Source organism: Nicotiana tomentosiformis, chromosome 2, assembly GCF_000390325.3.
Source record: "Nicotiana tomentosiformis chromosome 2, ASM39032v3, whole genome shotgun sequence".
Taxonomy (NCBI): domain Eukaryota; kingdom Viridiplantae; phylum Streptophyta; class Magnoliopsida; order Solanales; family Solanaceae; genus Nicotiana; species Nicotiana tomentosiformis.
Genome location: NC_090813.1, coordinates 72953565 through 72978145, shown reverse-complemented (window position 1 = coordinate 72978145; position 24581 = coordinate 72953565).

Here is a 24581-nt window from a genome sequence, read left to right as displayed (position 1 = left end):
TTTTTATACGGATATATATTTTCAAAAAACTCAGCATTATCTGATTCTATAACCGTATTATTATGAATGTCGGGATTTTCTGATTTATGAACCAGAAATCGATATGCTTTACTATTTGTCGCATATCCTATGAAAACACAATCAACGGTTTTCGGTCCTATCTTTACCCTTTTGGGTTTAGGAACTTGCACTTTTGCCAAACACCCCCACACTTTAAAATAATTCAAGTTGGGCTTCCTTCCTTTCCATTGTTCATAAGGAATGGATTGTGTTTTGCTATGGGGCACTCGATTTAATATTCGATTAGCCGTAAGAATGGCTTCCCCCACAAGTTCTGTGGCAAACCAGAACTTATCAACAACGCATTCATCATCTCCTTTAATGTGCGATTCTTTCTTTCCGCAATCCCATTAGATTGGGGCGTGTAAGGGGCTGTTGTTTGATGAATAATTCCATATTCTAAACATATTTCTTCAAAAGGAGATTCATATTCACCACCCCTATCACTTCTTATCATTTTTACTTTCTTGTTAAGTTGCGTTTCAACTTCATTTTTGTATTGCCTGAATGCGTCTATTGCTTCATCTTTACTATTCAGTAAGTAAACATAGCAATATCGAGTACCATCATCAATAAAAGTTATGAAATACTTCTTTCCACCGCGAGATGGTATTGACTTCATGTCACAAATATCTGTGTGAATTAAGTCTAAAGGATTTGAATTCCTTTCAACTGACTTATAAGGATGTTTAACATACTTAGATTCCACACATATTTGACATTTTGATTTTTCGCATTCAAACTTGGGCAGTACTTCCAAGTTAATCATTTTCCGCAAGGTTTTATAATTGACATGACCCAAACGTACATGCCATAAATCATTTGACTCAAGTAAGTAAGAAGAAGCTGAAATATTATTATTATTTTCAACAACCATTACATTTAGGTTGAAAAGGCCCTCGGTGAGGTAACCTTTTCCCACAAATATTTCATTCTTACTAATTACAACCTTGTTGGATACAAAAACGCACTTAAAACCGTGCTTAACAAGAAGTCCAGTAGAGACTAAATTCTTTCTCATTTCGGGAACATGAAGGACATTGTTCAAAGTCATGACCTTGCCAGAAGTCATTTTTAGAAATACCTTCCCATATCCTTCAACTTTTGCTGTTGAAGCATTTCCCATATAAACTGTCTCTCCGGGTTCAGCAAGAGCATAGGTAGCAAAAGCCTCTCTAACTGCACAAACATGGCGAGTGGCTCCTGAATCAAACCACCACATTTTAGGATTTCCCACCAAGTTACATTCAGAGAGCATGGCACACAAGTTATCAACATCATCATGGTTTACTACCATGTTTGCTTGACCCCTTTTCTTGTCTTTCTTCGGAGCACGACACTCCGTAGATTTGTGTCTAGTTTTCCCACAGTTGTAGCAGTTTCCACTGAACCGCTTCTTGCTTGGGTTGTATTTCGGACCAGAAGCCTTCTTCCTCTTTTTGTTAGCTTCAACAATATTTGCTCCCATTATTGTTGAATTTCCACGGCCTCTCCTTTCAGCAGCTTTATTGTCCTCTTCGATTCTCAACCGAACAATGAGATCTTCAAGGGACATTTCCTTTCGTTTGTGTTTCAAATAATTTTTGAAGTCCTTCCACAACGGAGGCAACTTCTCAATCATTGCTGCTACTTGGAATGCTTCGTTGATTACAAGACCTTCAGCAAGTAGATCATGAATAATCACTTGCAATTCCTGGACTTGAGTAATAACAGACTTGCTATCTATCATTTTGTAGTCCAGAAATTTTGCGGCAACGAATTTCTTCATCCCGGCATCTTCAGTCTTATATTTCTTTTCAAGTGCATTCCACAATTCTTTGGATGTCTCCATGCTATTGTATACATTATACAGATTATCATCCAGTCCGCTAAGAATATAATTCTTGCATAAAAAATCAGAATGCTTCCACGCTTCAATCACGAGAAAGCGTTCATTATCTGGAGTTTTATCCGGCAGATCAGGAACATCTTCGTAGTTAAGTAGAAGAACATCTTCTGCTGCCAGCGTTTGAAATCAATCCCGGAAAATTTTCCGGGTTTTTCTGCCGGTGCCAATGCCGGTGTTCGGCTTGTCGTTGCGTTGGCAGTCGCCATCGGAACAGCTTGGTTTTCGTTTTCAGTCATCATCTTTTTCAGAAAAGAATGACACAAACAAACGTTTAATACACGTTTTCAAACTGGAGTAAAAATCACGTAGATTTTAATATCCAACAAAACGCCACGAAGGCTTAACTCTCCAAAACGGGAGTACACAAACCACAAAGGTTTTAGTTTGCAGAATAATAAGAATAACACAAGTACAGAAATAAATATTAAATTCCTTAAGATTGTTATTCCCGTCAATATTCCTGTATTTGTAAATATTAATTCTGCAAAATATAAGTTAACGTAATGAAACAATAATAATAAATTCGAGCCCACTGAATTCACAGTGTTTCCTTAAGGAATTTAATCCCCTCCTAGTACCCAAGGTAATGGATTATTTCCTCCCAGGATAGAACGAATAACACACTGGTGTAGCGGTACTTCAAACCCCAGTGTTTCGGCGAACACAAAGTTCGGTAGCAAATCACACTTACAGTTGCTTTGTTTGAAGTTAAAAAACAATGCAGAACGAAGGAGTATATACTCAGAAAAACGTATGGAAGTTCTGAGAGGAAGGAGTGCAATGTATAGCCAATTTGTTGAGCGAATTGTATGTTGAGTTTTTTTTTTTTTTTTTTTTGCTGCTCATATATATAGCAGCCAAGAAGGAGTGCAAGACCAAACGTCCACACTTCATGGTGGAGCAAGCATTACATGTTTGTGGAGCAAGCACTTCATGTTTGTGGAGCAAGCACTTCATGGTGGGAAGACCATTATCCGGCTGCCAAATTATCAATACACGGATTGGAAAATATTCGTTTACAAATACGGATAATCTTACGTTAATATTTACTATTAACAAATAAATTTGGTCCAAAAAATTAATCAATCAATCGATCATTTGACCAAATCCAAATCCAAATCCAAATCCGAATCCGAAGCCGAAGCCGTAGCCGTAGCCGAAGCCGAGCCGAGCCGAGCGAGCGACGACGACGACGGCACGAGGCTTGCTTTCTTCTTAACTCTTTAAGAGCTACAAGAAGAGCAATTATATATATACCCACCAAAAATGTCTTCCACTTCCAATATGGGACAATGTCTCATTGTTAAGAGGGAAACTTAAAATTTTACTCAAAATTTCATTTTCCCTCCATTTCCCATTCACCCTCATTTTAAGAATATTACATCTTAAAAAATAAAACCTCAACAATCCCCCACATGAATGGGGAATGGCTATATCACGGAAGTATGCATGAAAAACTGTGTGATTTACAAGCAAGGATTAATTGCATCTGGATAAGTAGGTTTCCCTTTGAACTTTCCGTAGTAAACTTATGTCGGATATACTCGGTCAATCGGTAGATTTGATATCTTTGAACCGTCGATCTTTGGTGTATACCTAGACAACCATAAGTCACACAATCAACCCTTAACCGTCTTTGGTTCTCATTGTTGTGTTCGTTTCAGCCATGAACACCGCCTGGTTTCATAAGTGCGTAGAGAACTGGCCTTACAAAGTTCTCCTTGAAGCGGCTCACACTTCACACTTAAATAGGTGATTCCTAAACGTGTCATCCTGTAGATACACTATTTGATATACCCCGTATCAAATTTAGAAATCATTAAAAAGCCTTAATGCTTTATCCTTGGTACTGAACATTGTCTCATCATGAGAATGGACTAAAATTTTATTTGACAATGTTGAACCGTCATTAATGACTTTGTTTGATCTCTTTGAACCTAGATCTTGGGATCTCCAGTCTTCTAGGTAGAGTTACCGCCACAATGACTTGTTCTCGGCCATAGCCCCATTCCCCTTGATGATTTCTCAACTACCTCTCTAGTTAGGCCTTTTGTAAGTGGATCCGACACATTATCACTTGACTTTACATAGTCAATTGTGATAATTCCTCTAGAGAGTAATTGCCTAACGGTTTTATGTCTTCGTCGTATATGACGAGATTTACCGTTATACATGACGCTCCCAGCCCTTCCAATTGCCGCTTGACTATCACAATGTATGCATATTGGTGCCAACGGTTTGGGCCAAAATGGAATGTCTTCCAAGAAATTCCGGAGCCATTCAGCTTCTTCACCGGCTTTATCTAAGGCTATGAATTCAGCCTCCATTATAGAGCGGGCAATACATGTTTGTTTGGACGACTTCCAAGATACCGCTCCTCCACCAATAGTGAATACATATCCACTCGTGGACTTAGAATCAGTTGAACCGGTGATCCAATTTGCATCACAGTATCCCTCAATCACCGCAGGGAAATTACTGTAGTGCAATTCAAAGTTCTGGGTATGTTCTAAATATCCCAAAACTCGTTTCATTGCCATCCAATGAGATTGGCCTGGATTGCTCGTATATCGACTCAGTTTACTTATAGCACAAGCTATGTCTGGTCGTGTACAATTCATGATATACATTAAGCATCCCAATACACGAGCATAATCCAATTGTGATATGCTTTGGCCTTTGTTCTTTGCTAATGCAAGATTCACGTCAATTGGAGTCTTTGCAACTTTAAAGCCCAAGTGCTTGAATTTTTCAAGTACTGTCTTAATATAATGAGATTGTGACAATGCCAGACCTTGAGGAGTCTTATTGATCTTAATTCCCAGAATTAAATCAGCAACTCCCAAGTCTTTCATATCAAACTTGCTATTGAGCATACGCTTAGTAGCATTTATGTTGGCAATGTCATTACTCATTATCAACATATCATCCACATATAGGCAAACAATGACTATGTGATTTGGAACATTTTTAATGTACACGCATTTATCACATTCATTTATCTTAAAACCATTTGACAACATTGTTTGGTCAAATTTCGCATGCCATTATTTGGGTGCTTGTTTTAGTCCGTAAAGAGACTTAACAAGTCTACATACCTTCTTTTCTTTACCTGGAACCACAAACCCTTCAGGTTGTTCCATGTAAATTTCTTCCTCCAACTCTCCATTTAAGAAGGCCGTCTTAACATCCATTTGATGAATTTCAAGACCATACACTGCAGCTAATGCTACTAACATCCGTATGGACGTAATTCTTGTAACTGGAGAGTATGTATCAAAGTAGTCTAGACCTTCTCGTTGTCTATACCCTTTGACTACGAGCCTTGCCTTGAATTTATCAATAGTGCCATCATCTTTGATTTTTCTCTTAAAAATCCATTTAGAACCCAAAGGTTTATTTCCAGGAGGAAGATCAACCAATTCCCATGTATGATTGTTCAATATGGATTCTATTTCACTATTGACTTCCTCTTTCCAAAACAATGATTCCGAAGAAGTCATAGCTTCTTTAAATGTTTGAGACTCATTCTCCAATAAGAAAGTCACAAAATCTGGTCCAAATGAAGTAGACGTTCTTTGACGTTTACTACGTCTTGGATTCTCCTGATTACATGTACTTTCTTTTGTTTCTTCCCGAGGTCCTTTAGATCCTTCACCAAACGACTCACATTCCTTTTTATACGGATATATATTTTCAAAAAACTCAGCATTATCTGATTCTATAACCGTATTATTATGAATGTCGGGATTTTCTGATTTATGAACCAGAAATCGATATGCTTTACTATTTGTCGCATATCCTATGAAAACACAATCAACGGTTTTCGGTCCTATCTTTACCCTTTTGGGTTTAGGAACTTGCACTTTTGCCAAACACCCCCACACTTTAAAATAATTCAAGTTGGGCTTCCTTCCTTTCCATTGTTCATAAGGAATGGATTGTGTTTTGCTATGGGGCACTCGATTTAATATTCGATTAGCCGTAAGAATGGCTTCCCCCCACAAGTTCTGTGGCAAACCAGAACTTATCAACAACGCATTCATCATCTCCTTTAATGTGCGATTCTTTCTTTCCGCAATCCCATTAGATTGGGGCGTGTAAGGGGCTGTTGTTTGATGAATAATTCCATATTCTAAACATATTTCTTCAAAAGGAGATTCATATTCACTACCCCTATCACTTCTTATCATTTTTACTTTCTTGTTAAGTTGCGTTTCAACTTCATTTTTGTATTGCCTGAATGCGTCTATTGCTTCATCTTTACTATTCAGTAAGTAAACATAGCAATATCGAGTACCATCGTCAATAAAAGTTATGAAATACTTCTTTCCACCGCGAGATGGTATTGACTTCATGTCACAAATATCTGTGTGAATTAAGTCTAAAGGATTTGAATTCCTTTCAACTGACTTATAAGGATGTTTAACATACTTAGATTCCACACATATTTGACATTTTGATTTTTCGCATTCAAACTTGGGCAGTACTTCCAAGTTAATCATTTTCCGCAAGGTTTTATAATTGACATGACCCAAACGTACATGCCATAAATCATTTGACTCAAGTAAGTAAGAAGAAGCTGAAATATTATTATTATTTTCAACAACCATTACATTTAGGTTGAAAAGGCCCTCGGTGAGGTAACCTTTTCCCACAAATATTTCATTCTTACTAATTACAACCTTGTTGGATACAAAAACGCACTTAAAACCGTGCTTAACAAGAAGTCCAGTAGAGACTAAATTCTTTCTCATTTCGGGAACATGAAGGACATTGTTCAAAGTCATGACCTTGCCAGAAGTCATTTTTAGAAATACCTTCCCATATCCTTCAACTTTTGCTGTTGAAGCATTTCCCATATAAACTGTCTCTCCGGGTTCAGCAAGAGCATAGGTAGCAAAAGCCTCTCTAACTGCACAAACATGGCGAGTGGCTCCTGAATCAAACCACCACAGTTTAGGATTTCCCACCAAGTTACATTCAGAGAGCATGGCACACAAGTTATCAACATCATCATGGTTTACTACCATGTTTGCTTGACCCCTTTTCTTGTCTTTCTTCGGAGCACGACACTCCGTAGATTTGTGTCCGGTTTTCCCACAGTTGTAGCAGTTTCCACTGAACCGCTTCTTGCTTGGGTTGTATTTCGGACCAGAAGCCTTCTTCCTCTTTTTGTTAGCTTCAACAATATTTGCTCCCATTATTGTTGAATTTCCACGGCCTCTCCTTTCAGCAGCTTTATTGTCCTCTTCGATTCTCAACCGAACAATGAGATCTTCAAGGGACATTTCCTTTCGTTTGTGTTTCAAATAATTTTTGAAGTCCTTCCACAACGGAGGCAACTTCTCAATCATTGCTGCTACTTGGAATGCTTCGTTGATTACAAGACCTTCAGCAAGTAGATCATGAATAATCACTTGCAATTCCTGGACTTGAGTAATAACAGACTTGCTATCTATCATTTTGTAGTCCAGAAATTTTGCGGCAACGAATTTTTTCATCCCGGCATCTTCAGTCTTATATTTCTTTTCAAGTGCATTCCACAATTCTTTGGATGTCTCCATGCTACTGTATACATTATACAGATTATCATCCAGTCCGCTAAGAATATAATTCTTGCATAAAAAATCAGAATGCTTCCACGCTTCAATCACGAGAAAGCGTTCATTATCTGGAGTTTTATCCGGCAGATCAGGAACATCTTCGTAGTTAAGTAGAAGAACATCTTCTGCTGCCAGCGTTTGAAATCAATCCCGGAAAATTTTCCAGGTTTTTCTGCCGGTGCCAACACCGGTGTTCGGCTTGTCGTTGCGTTGGCAGTCGCCATCGGAACAGCTTGGTTTTCGTTTTCAGTCATCATCTTTTTCAGAAAAGAATGACACAAACAAACGTTTAATACACGTTTTCAAACTAGAGTAAAAATCACGTAGATTTTAATATCCAACAAAACGCCACGAAGGCTTAACTCTCCAAAACGGGAGTACACAAACCACAAAGGTTTTAGTTTGCAGAATAATAAGAATAACACAAGTACAGAAATAAATATTAAATTCCTTAAGATTGTTATTCCCGTCAATATTCCTGTATTTGTAAATATTAATTCTGCAAAATATAAGTTAACGTAATGAAACAATAATAATAAATTCGAGCCCACTGAATTCACAGTGTTTCCTTAAGGAATTTAATCCCCTCCTAGTACCCAAGGTAATGGATTATTTCCTCCCAGGATAGAACGAATAACACACTGGTGTAGCGGTACTTCAAACCCCAGTGTTTCGGCGAACACAAAGTTCGGTAGCAAATCACACTTACAGTTGCTTTGTTTGAAGTTAAAAAAACAATGCAGAACGAAGGAGTATATACTCAGAAAAACGTATGGAAGTTCTGAGAGGAAGGAGTGCAATGTATAGCCAATTTGTTGAGCGAATTGTATGTTGAGTTTTTTTTTGTATCTTTCTTCAACATTTGCTGCTCATATATATAGCAGCCAAGAAGGAGTGCAAGACCAAACGTCCACCCTTCATGGTGGAGCAAGCATTACATGTTTGTGGAGCAAGCACTTCATGTTTGTGGAGCAAGCACTTCATGGTGGGAAGACCATTATCCGGCTGCCAAATTATCAATACACGGATTGGAAAATATCCGTTTACAAATACGGATAATCTTACGTTAATATTTACTATTAACAAATAAATTTGGTCCAAAAAATTAATCAATCAATCGATCATTTGACCAAATCCAAATCCAAATCCAAATCCAAATCCGAATCCGAATCCGAAGCCGTAGCCGAAGCCGAGCCGAGCGAGCGAGCGACGACGACGGCGCGAGGCTTGCTTTCTTCTTAACTCTTTAAGAGCTACAAGAAGAGCAATTATATATATACCCACCAAAAATGTCTTCCACTTCCAATATGGGACAATGTCTCATTGTTAAGAGGGGAAACTTAAAATTTTACTCAAAATTTCATTTTCCCTCCATTTCCCATTCACCCTCATTTTAAGAATATTACATCTTAAAAATAAAACCTCAACAATCCCCCACATGAATGGGGAATGGCTATATCACGGAAGTATGCATGAAAAACTGTGTGATTTACAAGCAAGGATTAATTGCATCTGGATAAGTAGGTTTCCCTTTGAACTTTCCGTAGTAAACTTATGTCGGATATACTCGGTCAATCGGTAGATTTGATATCTTTGAACCGTCGATCTTTGGTGTATACCTAGACAACCATAAGTCACACAATCAACCCTTAACCGTCTTTGGTTCTCATTGTTGTGTTCGTTTCAGCCATGAACACCGCCTGGTTTCATAAGTGCGTAGAGAACTGGCCTTACAAAGTTCTCCTTGAAGCGGCTCACACTTCACACTTAAATAGGTGATTCCTAAACGTGTCATCCTGTAGATACACTATTTGATATACCCCGTATCAAATTTAGAAATCATTAAAAAGCCTTAATGCTTTATCCTTGGTACTGAACATTGTCTCATCACGAGAATGGACTAAAATTTTATTTGACAATGTTGAACCGTCATTAATGACTTTGTTTGATCTCTTTGAACCTAGATCTTGGGATCTCCAGTCTTCTAGGTAGAGTTACCGCCACAATGACTTGTTCTCGGCCATAGCCCCATTCCCCTTGATGATTTCTCAACTACCTCTCTAGTTAGGCCTTTTGTAAGTGGATCCGACACATTATCACTTGACTTTACATAGTCAATTGTGATAATTCCTCTAGAGAGTAATTGCCTAACGATTTTATGTCTTCGTCGTATATGACGAGATTTACCGTTATACATGATGCTCCCAGCCCTTCCAATTGCCGCTTGACTATCACAATGTATGCATATTGGTGCCAACGGTTTGGGCCAAAATGGAATGTCTTCCAAGAAATTCCGGAGCCATTCAGCTTCTTCACCGGCTTTATCTAAGGCTATGAATTCAGCCTCCATTGTAGAGCGGGCAATACATGTTTGTTTGGACGACTTCCAAGATACCGCTCCTCCACCAATAGTGAATACATATCCACTCGTGGACTTAGAATCAGTTGAACCGGTGATCCAATTTGCATCACAGTATCCCTCAATCACCGCAGGGAAATTACTGTAGTGCAATTCAAAGTTCTGGGTATGTTCTAAATATCCCAAAACTCGTTTCATTGCCATCCAATGAGATTGGCCTGGATTGCTCGTATATCGACTCAGTTTACTTATAGCACAAGCTATGTCTGGTCGTGTACAATTCATGATATACATTAAGCATCCCAATACACGAGCATAATCCAATTGTGATATGCTTTGGCCTTTGTTCTTTGCTAATGCAAGATTCACGTCAATTGGAGTCTTTGCAACTTTAAAGCCTAAGTGCTTGAATTTTTCAAGTACTGTCTTAATATAATGAGATTGTGACAATGCCAGACCTTGAGGAGTCTTATTGATCTTAATTCCCAGAATTAAATCAGCAACTCCCAAGTCTTTCATATCAAACTTGCTATTGAGCATACGCTTAGTAGCATTTATGTTGGCAATGTCATTACTCATTATCAACATATCATCCACATATAGGCAAACAATGACTATGTGATTTGGAACATTTTTAATGTACACGCATTTATCACATTCATTTATCTTAAAACCATTTGACAACATTGTTTGGTCAAATTTCGCATGCCATTGTTTGGGTGCTTGTTTTAGTCCGTAAAGAGACTTAACAAGTCTACATACCTTCTTTTCTTTACCTGGAACCACAAACCCTTCAGGTTGTTCCATGTAAATTTCTTCCTCCAACTCTCCATTTAAGAAGGCCGTCTTAACATCCATTTGATGAATTTCAAGACCATACACTGCAGCTAATGCTACTAACATCCGTATGGACGTAATTCTTGTAACTGGAGAGTATGTATCAAAGTAGTCTAGACCTTCTCGTTGTCTATACCCTTTGACTACGAGCCTTGCCTTGAATTTATCAATAGTGCCATCATCTTTGATTTTTCTCTTAAAAATCCATTTAGAACCCAAAGGTTTATTTCCAGGAGGAAGATCAACCAATTCCCATGTATGGTTGTTCAATATGGATTCTATTTCACTATTGACTGCCTCTTTCCAAAACAATGATTCCGAAGAAGTCATAGCTTCTTTAAATGTTTGAGGCTCATTCTCCAATAAGAAAGTCACAAAATCTGGTCCAAATGAAGTAGACGTTCTTTGACGTTTACTACGTCTTGGATTCTCCTGATTACATGTACTTTCTTTTGTTTCTTCCCGAGGTCGTTTAGATCCTTCACCAAACGACTCACATTCCTTTTTATACGGATATATATTTTCAAAAAACTCAGCATTATCTGATTCTATAACTGTATTATTATGAATGTCGGGATTTTCTGATTTATGAACCAGAAATCGATATGCTTTACTATTTGTCGCATATCCTATGAAAACACAATCAACGGTTTTCGGTCCTATCTTTACCCTTTTGGGTTTAGGAACTTGCACTTTTGCCAAACACCCCCACACTTTAAAATAATTCAAGTTGGGCTTCCTTCCTTTCCATTGTTCATAAGGAATGGATTGTGTTTTGCTATGGGGCACTCGATTTAATATTCGATTAGCCGTAAGAATGGCTTCCCCCACAAGTTCTGTGGCAAACCAGAACTTATCAACAACGCATTCATCATCTCCTTTAATGTGCGATTCTTTCTTTCCGCAATCCCATTAGATTGGGGCGTGTAAGGGGCTGTTGTTTGATGAATAATTCCATATTCTAAACATATTTCTTCAAAAGGAGATTCATATTCACCACCCCTATCACTTCTTATCATTTTTACTTTCTTGTTAAGTTGCGTTTCAACTTCATTTTTGTATTGCCTGAATGCGTCTATTGCTTCATCTTTACTATTCAGTAAGTAAACATAGCAATATCGAGTACCATCGTCAATAAAAGTTATGAAATACTTCTTTCCACCGCGAGATGGTATTGACTTCATGTCACAAATATCTGTGTGAATTAAGTCTAAAGGATTTGAATTCCTTTCAACTGACTTATAAGGATGTTTAACATACTTAGATTCCACACATATTTGACATTTTGATTTTTCGCATTCAAACTTGGGCAGTACTTCCAAGTTAATCATTTTCCGCAAGGTTTTATAATTGACATGACCCAAATGTACATGCCATAAATCATTTGACTCAAGTAAGTAAGAAGAAGCTGAAATATTATTATTATTTTCAACAACCATTACATTTAGGTTGAAAAGGCCCTCGGTGAGGTAACCTTTTCCCACAAATATTTCATTCTTACTAATTACAACCTTGTTGGATACAAAAACGCACTTAAAACCGTGCTTAACAAGAAGTCCAGTAGAGACTAAATTCTTTCTCATTTCGGGAACATGAAGGACATTGTTCAAAGTCATGACCTTGCCAGAAGTCATTTTTAGAAATACCTTCCCATATCCTTCAACTTTTGCTGTTGAAGCATTTCCCATATAAACTGTCTCTCCGGGTTCAGCAAGAGCATAGGTAGCAAAAGCCTCTCTAACTGCACAAACATGGCGAGTGGCTCCTGAATCAAACCACCACAGTTTAGGATTTCCCACCAAGTTACATTCAGAGAGCATGTCACACAAGTTATCAACATCATCATGGTTTACTACCATGTTTGCTTGACCCCTTTTCTTGTCTTTCTTCGGAGCACGACACTCCGTAGATTTGTGTCCGGTTTTCCCACAGTTGTAGTAGTTTCCACTGAACCGCTTCTTGCTTGGGTTGTATTTCGGACCAGAAGCCTTCTTCCTCTTTTTGTTAGCTTCAACAATATTTGCTCCCATTATTGTTGAATTTCCACGGCCTCTCCTTTCAGCAGCTTTATTGTCCTCTTCGATTCTCAACCGAACAATGAGATCTTCAAGGGACATTTCCTTTCGTTTGTGTTTCAAATAATTTTTGAAGTCCTTCCACAACGGAGGCAACTTCTCAATCATTGCTGCTACTTGGAATGCTTCGTTGATTACAAGACCTTCAGCAAGTAGATCATGAATAATCACTTGCAATTCCTGGACTTGAGTAATAACAGACTTGCTATCTATCATTTTGTAGTCCAGAAATTTTGCGGCAACGAATTTCTTCATCCCGGCATCTTCAGTCTTATATTTCTTTTCAAGTGCATTCCACAATTCTTTGGATGTCTCCATGCTACTGTATACATTATACAGATTATCATCCAGTCCGCTAAGAATATAATTCTTGCATAAAAAATCAGAATGCTTCCACGCTTCAATCACGAGAAAGCGTTCATTATCTGGAGTTTTATCCGGCAGATCAGGAACATCTTCGTAGTTAAGTAGAAGAACATCTTCTGCTGCCAGCGTTTGAAATCAATCCCGGAAAATTTTCCGGGTTTTTCTGCCGGTGCCAACGCCGGTGTTCGGCTTGTCGTTGCGTTGGCAGTCGCCATCGGAACAGCTTGGTTTTCGTTTTCAGTCATCATCTTTTTCAGAAAAGAATGACACAAACAAACGTTTAATACACGTTTTCAAACTGGAGTAAAAATCACGTAGATTTTAATATCCAACAAAACGCCACGAAGGCTTAACTCTCCAAAACGGGAGTACACAAACCACAAAGGTTTTAGTTTGCAGAATAATAAGAATAACACAAGTACAGAAATAAATATTAAATTCCTTAAGATTGTTATTCCCGTCAATATTCCTGTATTTGTAAATATTAATTCTGCAAAATATAAGTTAACGTAATGAAACAATAATAATAAATTCGAGCCCACTGAATTCACAGTGTTTCCTTAAGGAATTTAATCCCCTCCTAGTACCCAAGGTAATGGATTATTTCCTCCCAGGATAGAACGAATAACACACTGGTGTAGCGGTACTTCAAACCCCAGTGTTTCGGCGAACACAAAGTTCGGTAGCAAATCACACTTACAGTTGCTTTGTTTGAAGTTAAAAAACAATGCAGAACGAAGGAGTATATACTCAGAAAAACGTATGGAAGTTCTGAGAGGAAGGAGTGCAATGTATAGCCAATTTGTTGAGCGAATTGTATGTTGAGTTGAGTATCTTTCTTCAACATTTGCTGCTCATATATATAGCAGCCAAGAAGGAGTGCAAGACCAAACGTCCACCCTTCATGGTGGAGCAAGCATTACATGTTTGTGGAGCAAGCACTTCATGTTTGTGGAGCAAGCACTTCATGGTGGGAAGACCATTATCCGGCTGCCAAATTATCAATACACGGATTGGAAAATATCCGTTTACAAATACGGATAATCTTACGTTAATATTTACTATTAACAAATAAATTTGGTCCAAAAAATTAATCAATCAATCGATCATTTGACCAAATCCAAATCCAAATCCAAATCCAAATCCGAATCCGAAGCCGAAGCCGAAGCCGTAGCCGTAGCCGCGAAGCCGAGCCGAGCGAGCGAGCGACGACGACGGCGCGAGGCTTGCTTTCTTCTTAACTCTTTAAGAGCTACAAGAAGAGCAATTATATATATACCCACCAAAAATGTCTTCCACTTCCAATATGGGACAATGTCTCATTGTTAAGAGGGGAAACTTAAAATTTTACTCAAAATTTCATTTTCCCTCCATTTCCCATTCACCCTCATTTTAAGAATATTACATCTTAAAAAATAAAACCTCAACAATCCCCCACATGAATGGGGAATGGCTATATCACGGAAGTATGCATGAAAAACTGTGTGATTTACAAGCAAGGATTAATTGCATCTGGATAAGTAGGTTTCCCTTTGAACTTTCCGTAGTAAACTTATGTCGGATATACTCGGTCAATCGGTAGATTTGATATCTTTGAACCGTCGATCTTTGGTGTATACCTAGACAACCATAAGTCACACAATCAACCCTTAACCGTCTTTGGTTCTCATTGTTGTGTTCGTTTCAGCCATGAACACCGCCTGGTTTCATAAGTGCGTAGAGAACTGGCCTTACAAAGTTCTCCTTGAAGCGGCTCACACTTCACACTTAAATAGGTGATTCCTAAACGTGTCATCCTGTAGATACACTATTTGATATACCCCGTATCAAATTTAGAAATCATTAAAAAGCCTTAATGCTTTATCCTTGGTACTGAACATTGTCTCATCACGAGAATGGACTAAAATTTTATTTGACAATGTTGAACCGTCATTAATGACTTTGTTTGATCTCTTTGAACCTAGATCTTGGGATCTCCAGTCTTCTAGGTAGAGTTACCGCCACAATGACTTGTTCTCGGCCATAGCCCCATTCCCCTTGATGATTTCTCAACTACCTCTCTAGTTAGGCCTTTTGTAAGTGGATCCGACACATTATCACTTGACTTTACATAGTCAATTGTGATAATTCCTCTAGAGAGTAATTGCCTAACGGTTTTATGTCTTCGTCGTATATGACGAGATTTACCGTTATACATGACGCTCCCAGCCCTTCCAATTGCCGCTTGACTATCACAATGTATGCATATTGGTGCCAACGGTTTGGGCCAAAATGGAATGTCTTCCAAGAAATTCCGGAGCCATTCAGCTTCTTCACCGGCTTTATCTAAGGCTATGAATTCAGCCTCCATTGTAGAGCGGGCAATACATGTTTGTTTGGACGACTTCCAAGATACCGCTCCTCCACCAATAGTGAATACATATCCACTCGTGGACTTAGAATCAGTTGAACCGGTGATCCAATTTGCATCACAGTATCCCTCAATCACCGCAGGAAAATTACTGTAGTGCAATTCAAAGTTCTGGGTATGTTCTAAATATCCCAAAACTCGTTTCATTGCCATCCAATGAGATTGGCCTGGATTGCTCGTATATCGACTCAGTTTACTTATAGCACAAGCTATGTCTGGTCGTGTACAATTCATGATATACATTAAGCATCCCAATACACGAGCATAATCCAATTGTGATATGCTTTGGCCTTTGTTCTTTGCTAATGCAAGATTCACGTCAATTGGAGTCTTTGCAACTTTAAAGCCCAAGTGCTTGAATTTTTCAAGTACTGTCTTAATATAATGAGATTGTGACAATGCCAGACCTTGAGGAGTCTTATTGATCTTAATTCCCAGAATTAAATCAGCAACTCCCAAGTCTTTCATATCAAACTTGCTATTGAGCATACGCTTAGTAGCATTTATGTTGGCAATGTCATTACTCATTATCAACATATCATCCACATATAGGCAAACAATGACTATGTGATTTGGAACATTTTTAATGTACACGCATTTATCACATTCATTTATCTTAAAACCATTTGACAACATTGTTTGGTCAAATTTCGCATGCCATTGTTTGGGTGCTTGTTTTAGTCCGTAAAGAGACTTAACAAGTCTACATACCTTCTTTTCTTTACCTGGAACCACAAACCCTTCAGGTTGTTCCATGTAAATTTCTTCCTCCAACTCTCCATTTAAGAAGGCCGTCTTAACATCCATTTGATGAATTTCAAGACCATACACTGCAGCTAATGCTACTAACATCCGTATGGACGTAATTCTTGTAACTGGAGAGTATGTATCAAAGTAGTCTAGACCTTCTCGTTGTCTATACCCTTTGACTACGAGCCTTGCCTTGAATTTATCAATAGTGCCATCATCTTTGATTTTTCTCTTAAAAATCCATTTAGAACCCAAAGGTTTATTTCCAGGAGGAAGATCAACCAATTCCCATGTATGGTTGTTCAATATGGATTCTATTTCACTATTGACTGCCTCTTTCCAAAACAATGATTCCGAAGAAGTCATAGCTTCTTTAAATGTTTGAGGCTCATTCTCCAATAAGAAAGTCACAAAATCTGGTCCAAATGAAGTAGACGTTCTTTGACGTTTACTACGTCTTGGATTCTCCTGATTACATGTACTTTCTTTTGTTTCTTCCCGAGGTCGTTTAGATCCTTCACCAAACGACTCACATTCCTTTTTATACGGATATATATTTTCAAAAAACTCAGCATTATCTGATTCTATAACCGTATTATTATGAATGTCGGGATTTTCTGATTTATGAACCAGAAATCGATATGCTTTACTATTTGTCGCATATCCTATGAAAACACAATCAACGGTTTTCGGTCCTATCTTTACCCTTTTGGGTTTAGGAACTTGCACTTTTGCCAAACACCCCCACACTTTAAAATAATTCAAGTTGGGCTTCCTTCCTTTCCATTGTTCATAAGGAATGGATTGTGTTTTGCTATGGGGCACTCGATTTAATATTCGATTAGCCGTAAGAATGGCTTCCCCCCACAAGTTCTGTGGCAAACCAGAACTTATCAACAACGCATTCATCATCTCCTTTAATGTGCGATTCTTTCTTTCCGCAATCCCATTAGATTGGGGCGTGTAAGGGCTGTTGTTTGATGAATAATTCCATATTCTAAACATATTTCTTCAAAAGGAGATTCATATTCACCACCCCTATCACTTCTTATCATTTTTACTTTCTTGTTAAGTTGCGTTTCAACTTCATTTTTGTATTGCCTGAATGCGTCTATTGCTTCATCTTTACTATTCAGTAAGTAAACATAGCAATATCGAGTACCATCGTCAATAAAAGTTATGAAATACTTCTTTCCACCGCGAGATGGTATTGACTTCATGTCACAAATATCTGTGTGAATTAAGTCTAAAGGATTTGAATTCCTTTCAACTGACTTATAAGGATGTTTAACATACTTAGATTCCACACATATTTGACATTTTGATTTTTCGCATTCAAACTTGGGCAGTACTTCCAAGTTAATCATTTTCCGCAAGGTTTTATAATTGACATGACCCAAACGTACATGCCATAAATCATTTGACTCAAGTAAGTAAGAAGAAGCTGAAATATTATTATTATTTTCAACAACCATTACATTTAGGTTGAAAAGGCCCTCGGTGAGGTAACCTTTTCCCACAAATATTTCATTCTTACTAATTACAACCTTGTTGGATACAAAAACGCACTTAAAACCGTGCTTAACAAGAAGTCCAGTAGAGACTAAATTCTTTCTCATTTCGGGAACATGAAGGACATTGTTCAAAGTCATGACCTTGCCAGAAGTCATTTTTAGAAATACCTTCCCATATCCTTCAACTTTTTGCTGTTGAAGCATTTCCCATATAAACTGTCTCTCCGGGTTCAGCAAGAGCATAGGTAGCAAAAGCCTCTCTAACTGCACAAACATGGCGAGTGGCTCCTGAATCAAACCACCACAGTTTAGGATTTCCCACCAAGTTACATTCAGAGAGCATGTCACACAAGTTATCAACATCATCATGGTTTACTACCATGTTTGCTTGACCCCTTTTCTTGTCTTTCTTCGGAGCACGACACTCCGTAGATTTGTGTCCGGTTTTCCCACAGTTGTAGTAGTTTCCACTGAACCGCTTCTTGCTTGGGTTGTATTTCGGACCAGAAGCCTTCTTCCTCTTTTTGTTAGCTTCAACAATATTTGCTCCCATTATTGTTGAATTTCCACGGCCTCTCCTTTCAGCAGCTTTATTGTCCTCTTCGATTCTCAACCGAACAATGAGATCTTCAAGGGACATTTCCTTTCGTTTGTGTTTCAAATAATTTTTGAAGTCCTTCCACAACGGAGGCAACTTCTCAATCATTGCTGCTACTTGGAATGCTTCGTTGATTACAAGACCTTCAGCAAGTAGATCATGAATAATCACTTGCAATTCCTGGACTTGAGTAATAACAGACTTGCTATCTATCATTTTGTAGTCCAGAAATTTTGCGGCAACGAATTTCTTCATCCCGGCATCTTCAGTCTTATATTTCTTTTCAAGTGCATTCCACAATTCTTTGGATGTCTCCATGCTACTGTATACATTATACAGATTATCATCCAGTCCGCTAAGAATATAATTCTTGCATAAAAAATCAGAATGCTTCCACGCTTCAATCACGAGAAAGCGTTCATTATCTGGAGTTTTATCCGGCAGATCAGGAACATCTTCCTTGATGAACTTCTGTAGACATAACGTAGTTAAGTAGAAGAACATCTTCTGCTGCCAGCGTTTGAAATCAATCCCGGAAAATTTTCCGGGTTTTTCTGCCGGTGCCAACGCCGGTGTTCGGCTTGTCGTTGCGTTGGCAGTCGCCATCGGAACAGCTTGGTTTTCGTTTTCAGTCATCATCTTTTTCAGAAAAGAATGACACAAACAAACGTTTAATACACGTTTTCAAACTGGAGTAAAAATCACGTAGATTTTAATATCCAACAAAACGCCACGAAGGCTTAACTCTCCAAAACGGGAGTACACAAACCACAAAGGTTTTAGTTTGCAGAATAATAAGAATAACACAAGTACAGAAATAAATATTAAATTCCTTAAGATTGTTATTCCCGTCAATATTCCTGTATTTGTAAATATTAATTCTGCAAAATATAAGTTAACGTAATGAAACAATAATAATAAATTCGAGCCCACTGAATTCACAGTGTTTCCTTAAGGAATTTAATCCCCTCCTAGTACCCAAGGTAATGGATTATTTCCTCCCAGGATAGAACGAATAACACACTGGTGTAGCGGTACTTCAAACCCCAGTGTTTCGGCGAACACAAAGTTCGGTAGCAAATCACACTTACAGTTGCTTTGTTTGAAGTTAAAAAACAATGCAGAACGAAGGAGTATATACTCAGAAAAACGTATGGAAGTTCTGAGAGGAAGGAGTGCAATGTATAGCCAATTTGTTGAGCGAATTGTATGTTGAGTTTTTTTTTTTTTTTTCAACATTTGATGCTCATATATATAGCAGCCAAGAAGGAGTGCAAGACCAAACGTCCACCCTTCATGGTGGAGCAAGCATTACATGTTTGTGGAGCAAGCACTTCATGTTTGTGGAGCAAGCACTTCATGGTGGGAAGACCATTATCCGGCTGCCAAATTATCAATACACGGATTGGAAAATATCCGTTTACAAATACGGATAATCTTACGTTAATATTTACTATTAACAAATAAATTTGGTCCAAAAAATTAATCAATCAATCGATCATTTGACCAAATCCAAATCCAAATCCAAATCCAAATCCGAATCCGAAGCCGAAGCCGTAGCCGTAGCCGAAGCCGAGCCGAGCGAGCGAGCGACGACGACGGCGCGAGGCTTGCTTTCTTCTTAACTCTTTAAGAGCTACAAGAAGAGCAATTATATATATACCCACCAAAAATGTCTTCCACTTCCAATATGGGACAATGTCTCATTGTTAAGAGGGGAAACTTAAAATTTTACTCAAAATTTCATTTTCCCTCCATTTCCCATTCACCCTCATTTTAAGAATATTACATCTTAAAAAATAAAACCTCAACAATCCCCCACATGAATGGGGAATGGCTATATCACGGAAGTATGCATGAAAAACTGTGTGATTTACAAGCAAGGATTAATTGCATCTGGATAAGTAGGTTTCCCTTTGAACTTTCCGTAGTAAACTTATGTCGGATATACTCGGTCAATCGGTAGATTTGATATCTTTGAACCGTCGATCTTTGGTGTATACCTAGACAACCATAAGTCATACAATCAACCCTTAACCGTCTTTGGTTCTCATTGTTGTGTTCGTTTCAGCCATGAACACCGCCTGGTTTCATAAGTGCATAGAGAACTGGCCTTACAAAGTTCTCCTTGAAGCGGCTCACACTTCACACTTAAATAGGTGATTCCTAAACGTGTCATCCTGTAGATACACTATTTGATATACCCCGTATCAAATTTAGAAATCATTAAAAAGCCTTAATGCTTTATCCTTGGTACTGAACATTGTCTCATCACGAGAATGGACTAAAATTTTATTTGACAATGTTGAACCGTCATTAATGACTTTGTTTGATCTCTTTGAACCTAGATCTTGGGATCTCCAGTCTTCTAGGTAGAGTTACCGCCACAATGACTTGTTCTCGGCCATAGCCCCATTCCCCTTGATGATTTCTCAACTACCTCTCTAGTTAGGCCTTTTGTAAGTGGATCCGACACATTATCACTTGACTTTACATAGTCAATTGTGATAATTCCTCTAGAGAGTAATTGCCTAACGATTTTATGTCTTCGTCGTATATGACGAGATTTACCGTTATACATGACGCTCCCAGCCCTTCCAATTGCCGCTTGACTATCACAATGTATGCATATTGGTGCCAACGGTTTGGGCCAAAATGGAATGTCTTCCAAGAAATTCCGGAGCCATTCAGCTTCTTCACCGGCTTTATCTAAGGCTATGAATTCAGCCTCCATTGTAGAGCGGGCAATACATGTTTGTTTGGACGACTTCCAAGATACCGCTCCTCCACCAATAGTGAATACATATCCACTCGTGGACTTAGAATCAGTTGAACCGGTGATCCAATTTGCATCACAGTATCCCTCAATCACCGCAGGGAAAATACTGTAGTGCAATTCAAAGTTCTGGGTATGTTCTAAATATCCCAAAACTCGTTTCATTGCCATCCAATGAGATTGGCCTGGATTGCTCGTATATCGACTCAGTTTACTTATAGCACAAGCTATGTCTGGTCATGTACAATTCATGATATACATTAAGCATCCCAATACACGAGCATAATCCAATTGTGATATGCTTTGGCCTTTGTTCTTTGCTAATGCAAGATTCACGTCAATTGGAGTCTTTGCAACTTTAAAGCCCAAGTGCTTGAATTTTTCAAGTACTGTCTTAATATAATGAGATTGTGACAATGCCAGACCTTGAGGAGTCTTATTGATCTTAATTCCCAGAATTAAATCAGCAACTCCCAAGTCTTTCATATCAAACTTGCTATTGAGCATACGCTTAGTAGCATTTATGTTGGCAATGTCATTACTCATTATCAACATATCATCCACATATAGGCAAACAATGACTATGTGATTTGGAACATTTTTAATGTACACGCATTTATCACATTCATTTATCTTAAAACCATTTGACAACATTGTTTGGTCAAATTTCGCATGCCATTGTTTGGGTGCTTGTTTTAGTCCGTAAAGAGACTTAACAAGTCTACATACCTTCTTTTCTTTACCTGGAACCACAAACCCTTCAGGTTGTTCCATGTAAATTTCTTCCTCCAACTCTCCATTTAAGAAGGCCGTCTTAACATCCATTTGATGAATTTCAAGACCATACACTGCAGCTAATGCTACTAACATCCGTATGGACGTAATTCTTGTAACTGGAGAGTATGTATCAAAGTAGTCTAGACCTTCTCGTTGTCTATACCCTTTGACTACGAGCCTTGCCTTGAATTTATCAATAGTGCCATCATCTTTGATTTTTCTCTTAAAAATCCATTTAGAACCCAAAGGTTTATTTCCAGGAGGAAGATCAACCAATTCCCATGTATGGTTGTTCAATATGGATTCTATTTCACTATTGACTGCCTCTTTCCAAAACAATGATTCCGAAGAAGTCATAACTTCTTTAAATGTTTGAGGCTCATTCTCCAATAAGAAAGTCACAAAATCTGGTCCAAATAAAGTAGACGTTCTTTGACGTTTACTACGTCTTGGATCTCCTGATTACATGTACTTTCTTTTGTTTCTTCCCGAGGTCTTTTAGATCCTTCACCAAACGACTCACATTCCTTTTTATACGGATATATATTTTCAAAAAACTCAGCATTATCTGATTCTATAACCGTATTATTATGAATGTCGGGATTTTCTGATTTATGAACCAGAAATCGATATGCTTTACTATTTGTCGCATATCCTATGAAAACACAATCAACGGTTTTCGGTCCTATCTTTACCCTTTTGGGTTTAGGAACTTGCACTTTTGCCAAACACCCCCACACTTTAAAATAATTCAAGTTGGGCTTCCTTCCTTTCCATTGTTCATAAGGAATGGATTGTGTTTTGCTATGGGGCACTCGATTTAATATTCGATTAGCCGTAAGAATGGCTTCCCCCACAAGTTCTGTGGCAAACCAGAACTTATCAACAACGCATTCATCATCTCCTTTAATGTGCGATTCTTTCTTTCCGCAATCCCATTAGATTGGGGCGTGTAAGGGGCTGTTGTTTGATGAATAATTCCATATTCTAAACATATTTCTTCAAAAGGAGGTTCATATTCACCACCCCTATCACTTCTTATCATTTTTACTTTCTTGTTAAGTTGCGTTTCAACTTCATTTTTGTATTGCCTGAATGCGTCTATTGCTTCATCTTTACTATTCAGTAAGTAAACATAGCAATATCGAGTACCATCGTCAATAAAAGTTATGAAATACTTCTTTCCACCGCGAGATGGTATTGACTTCATGTCACAAATATCTGTGTGAATTAAGTCTAAAGGATTTGAATTCCTTTCAACTGACTTATAAGGATGTTTAACATACTTAGATTCCACACATATTTGACATTTTGATTTTTCGCATTCAAACTTGGGCAGTACTTCCAAGTTAATCATTTTCCGCAAGGTTTTATAATTGACATGACCCAAACGTACATGCCATAAATCATTTGACTCAAGTAAGTAAGAAGAAGCTGAAATATTATTATTATTTTCAACAACCATTACATTTAGGTTGAAAAGGCCCTCGGTGAGGTAACCTTTTCCCACAAATATTTCATTCTTACTAATTACAACCTTGTTGGATACAAAAACGCACTTAAAACCGTGCTTAACAAGAAGTCCAGTAGAGACTAAATTCTTTCTCATTTCGGGAACATGAAGGACATTGTTCAAAGTCATGACCTTGCCAGAAGTCATTTTTAGAAATACCTTCCCATATCCTTCAACTTTTGCTGTTGAAGCATTTCCCATATAAACTGTCTCTCCGGGTTCAGCAAGAGCATAGGTAGCAAAAGCCTCTCTAACTGCACAAACATGGCGAGTGGCTCCTGAATCAAACCACCACAGTTTAGGATTTCCCACCAAGTTACATTCAGAGAGCATGTCACACAAGTTATCAACATCATCATGGTTTACTACCATGTTTGCTTGACCCCTTTTCTTGTCTTTCTTCGGAGCACGACACTCCGTAGATTTGTGTCCGGTTTTCCCACAGTTGTAGCAGTTTCCACTGAACCGCTTCTTGCTTGGGTTGTATTTCGGACCAGAAGCCTTCTTCCTCTTTTTGTTAGCTTCAACAATATTTGCTCCCATTATTGTTGAATTTCCACGGCCTCTCCTTTCAGCAGCTTTATTGTCCTCTTCGATTCTCAACCGAACAATGAGATCTTCAAGGGACATTTCCTTTCGTTTGTGTTTCAAATAATTTTTGAAGTCCTTCCACAACGGAGGCAACTTCTCAATCATTGCTGCTACTTGGAATGCTTCGTTGATTACAAGACCTTCAGCAAGTAGATCATGAATAATCACTTGCAATTCCTGGACTTGAGTAATAACAGACTTGCTATCTATCATTTTGTAGTCCAGAAATTTTGCGGCAACGAATTTCTTCATCCCGGCATCTTCAGTCTTATATTTCTTTTCAAGTGCATTCCACAATTCTTTGGATGTCTCCATGCTACTGTATACATTATACAGATTATCATCCAGTCCGCTAAGAATATAATTCTTGCATAAAAAATCAGAATGCTTCCACGCTTCAATCACGAGAAAGCGTTCATTATCTGGAGTTTTATCCGGCAGATCAGGAACATCTTCGTAGT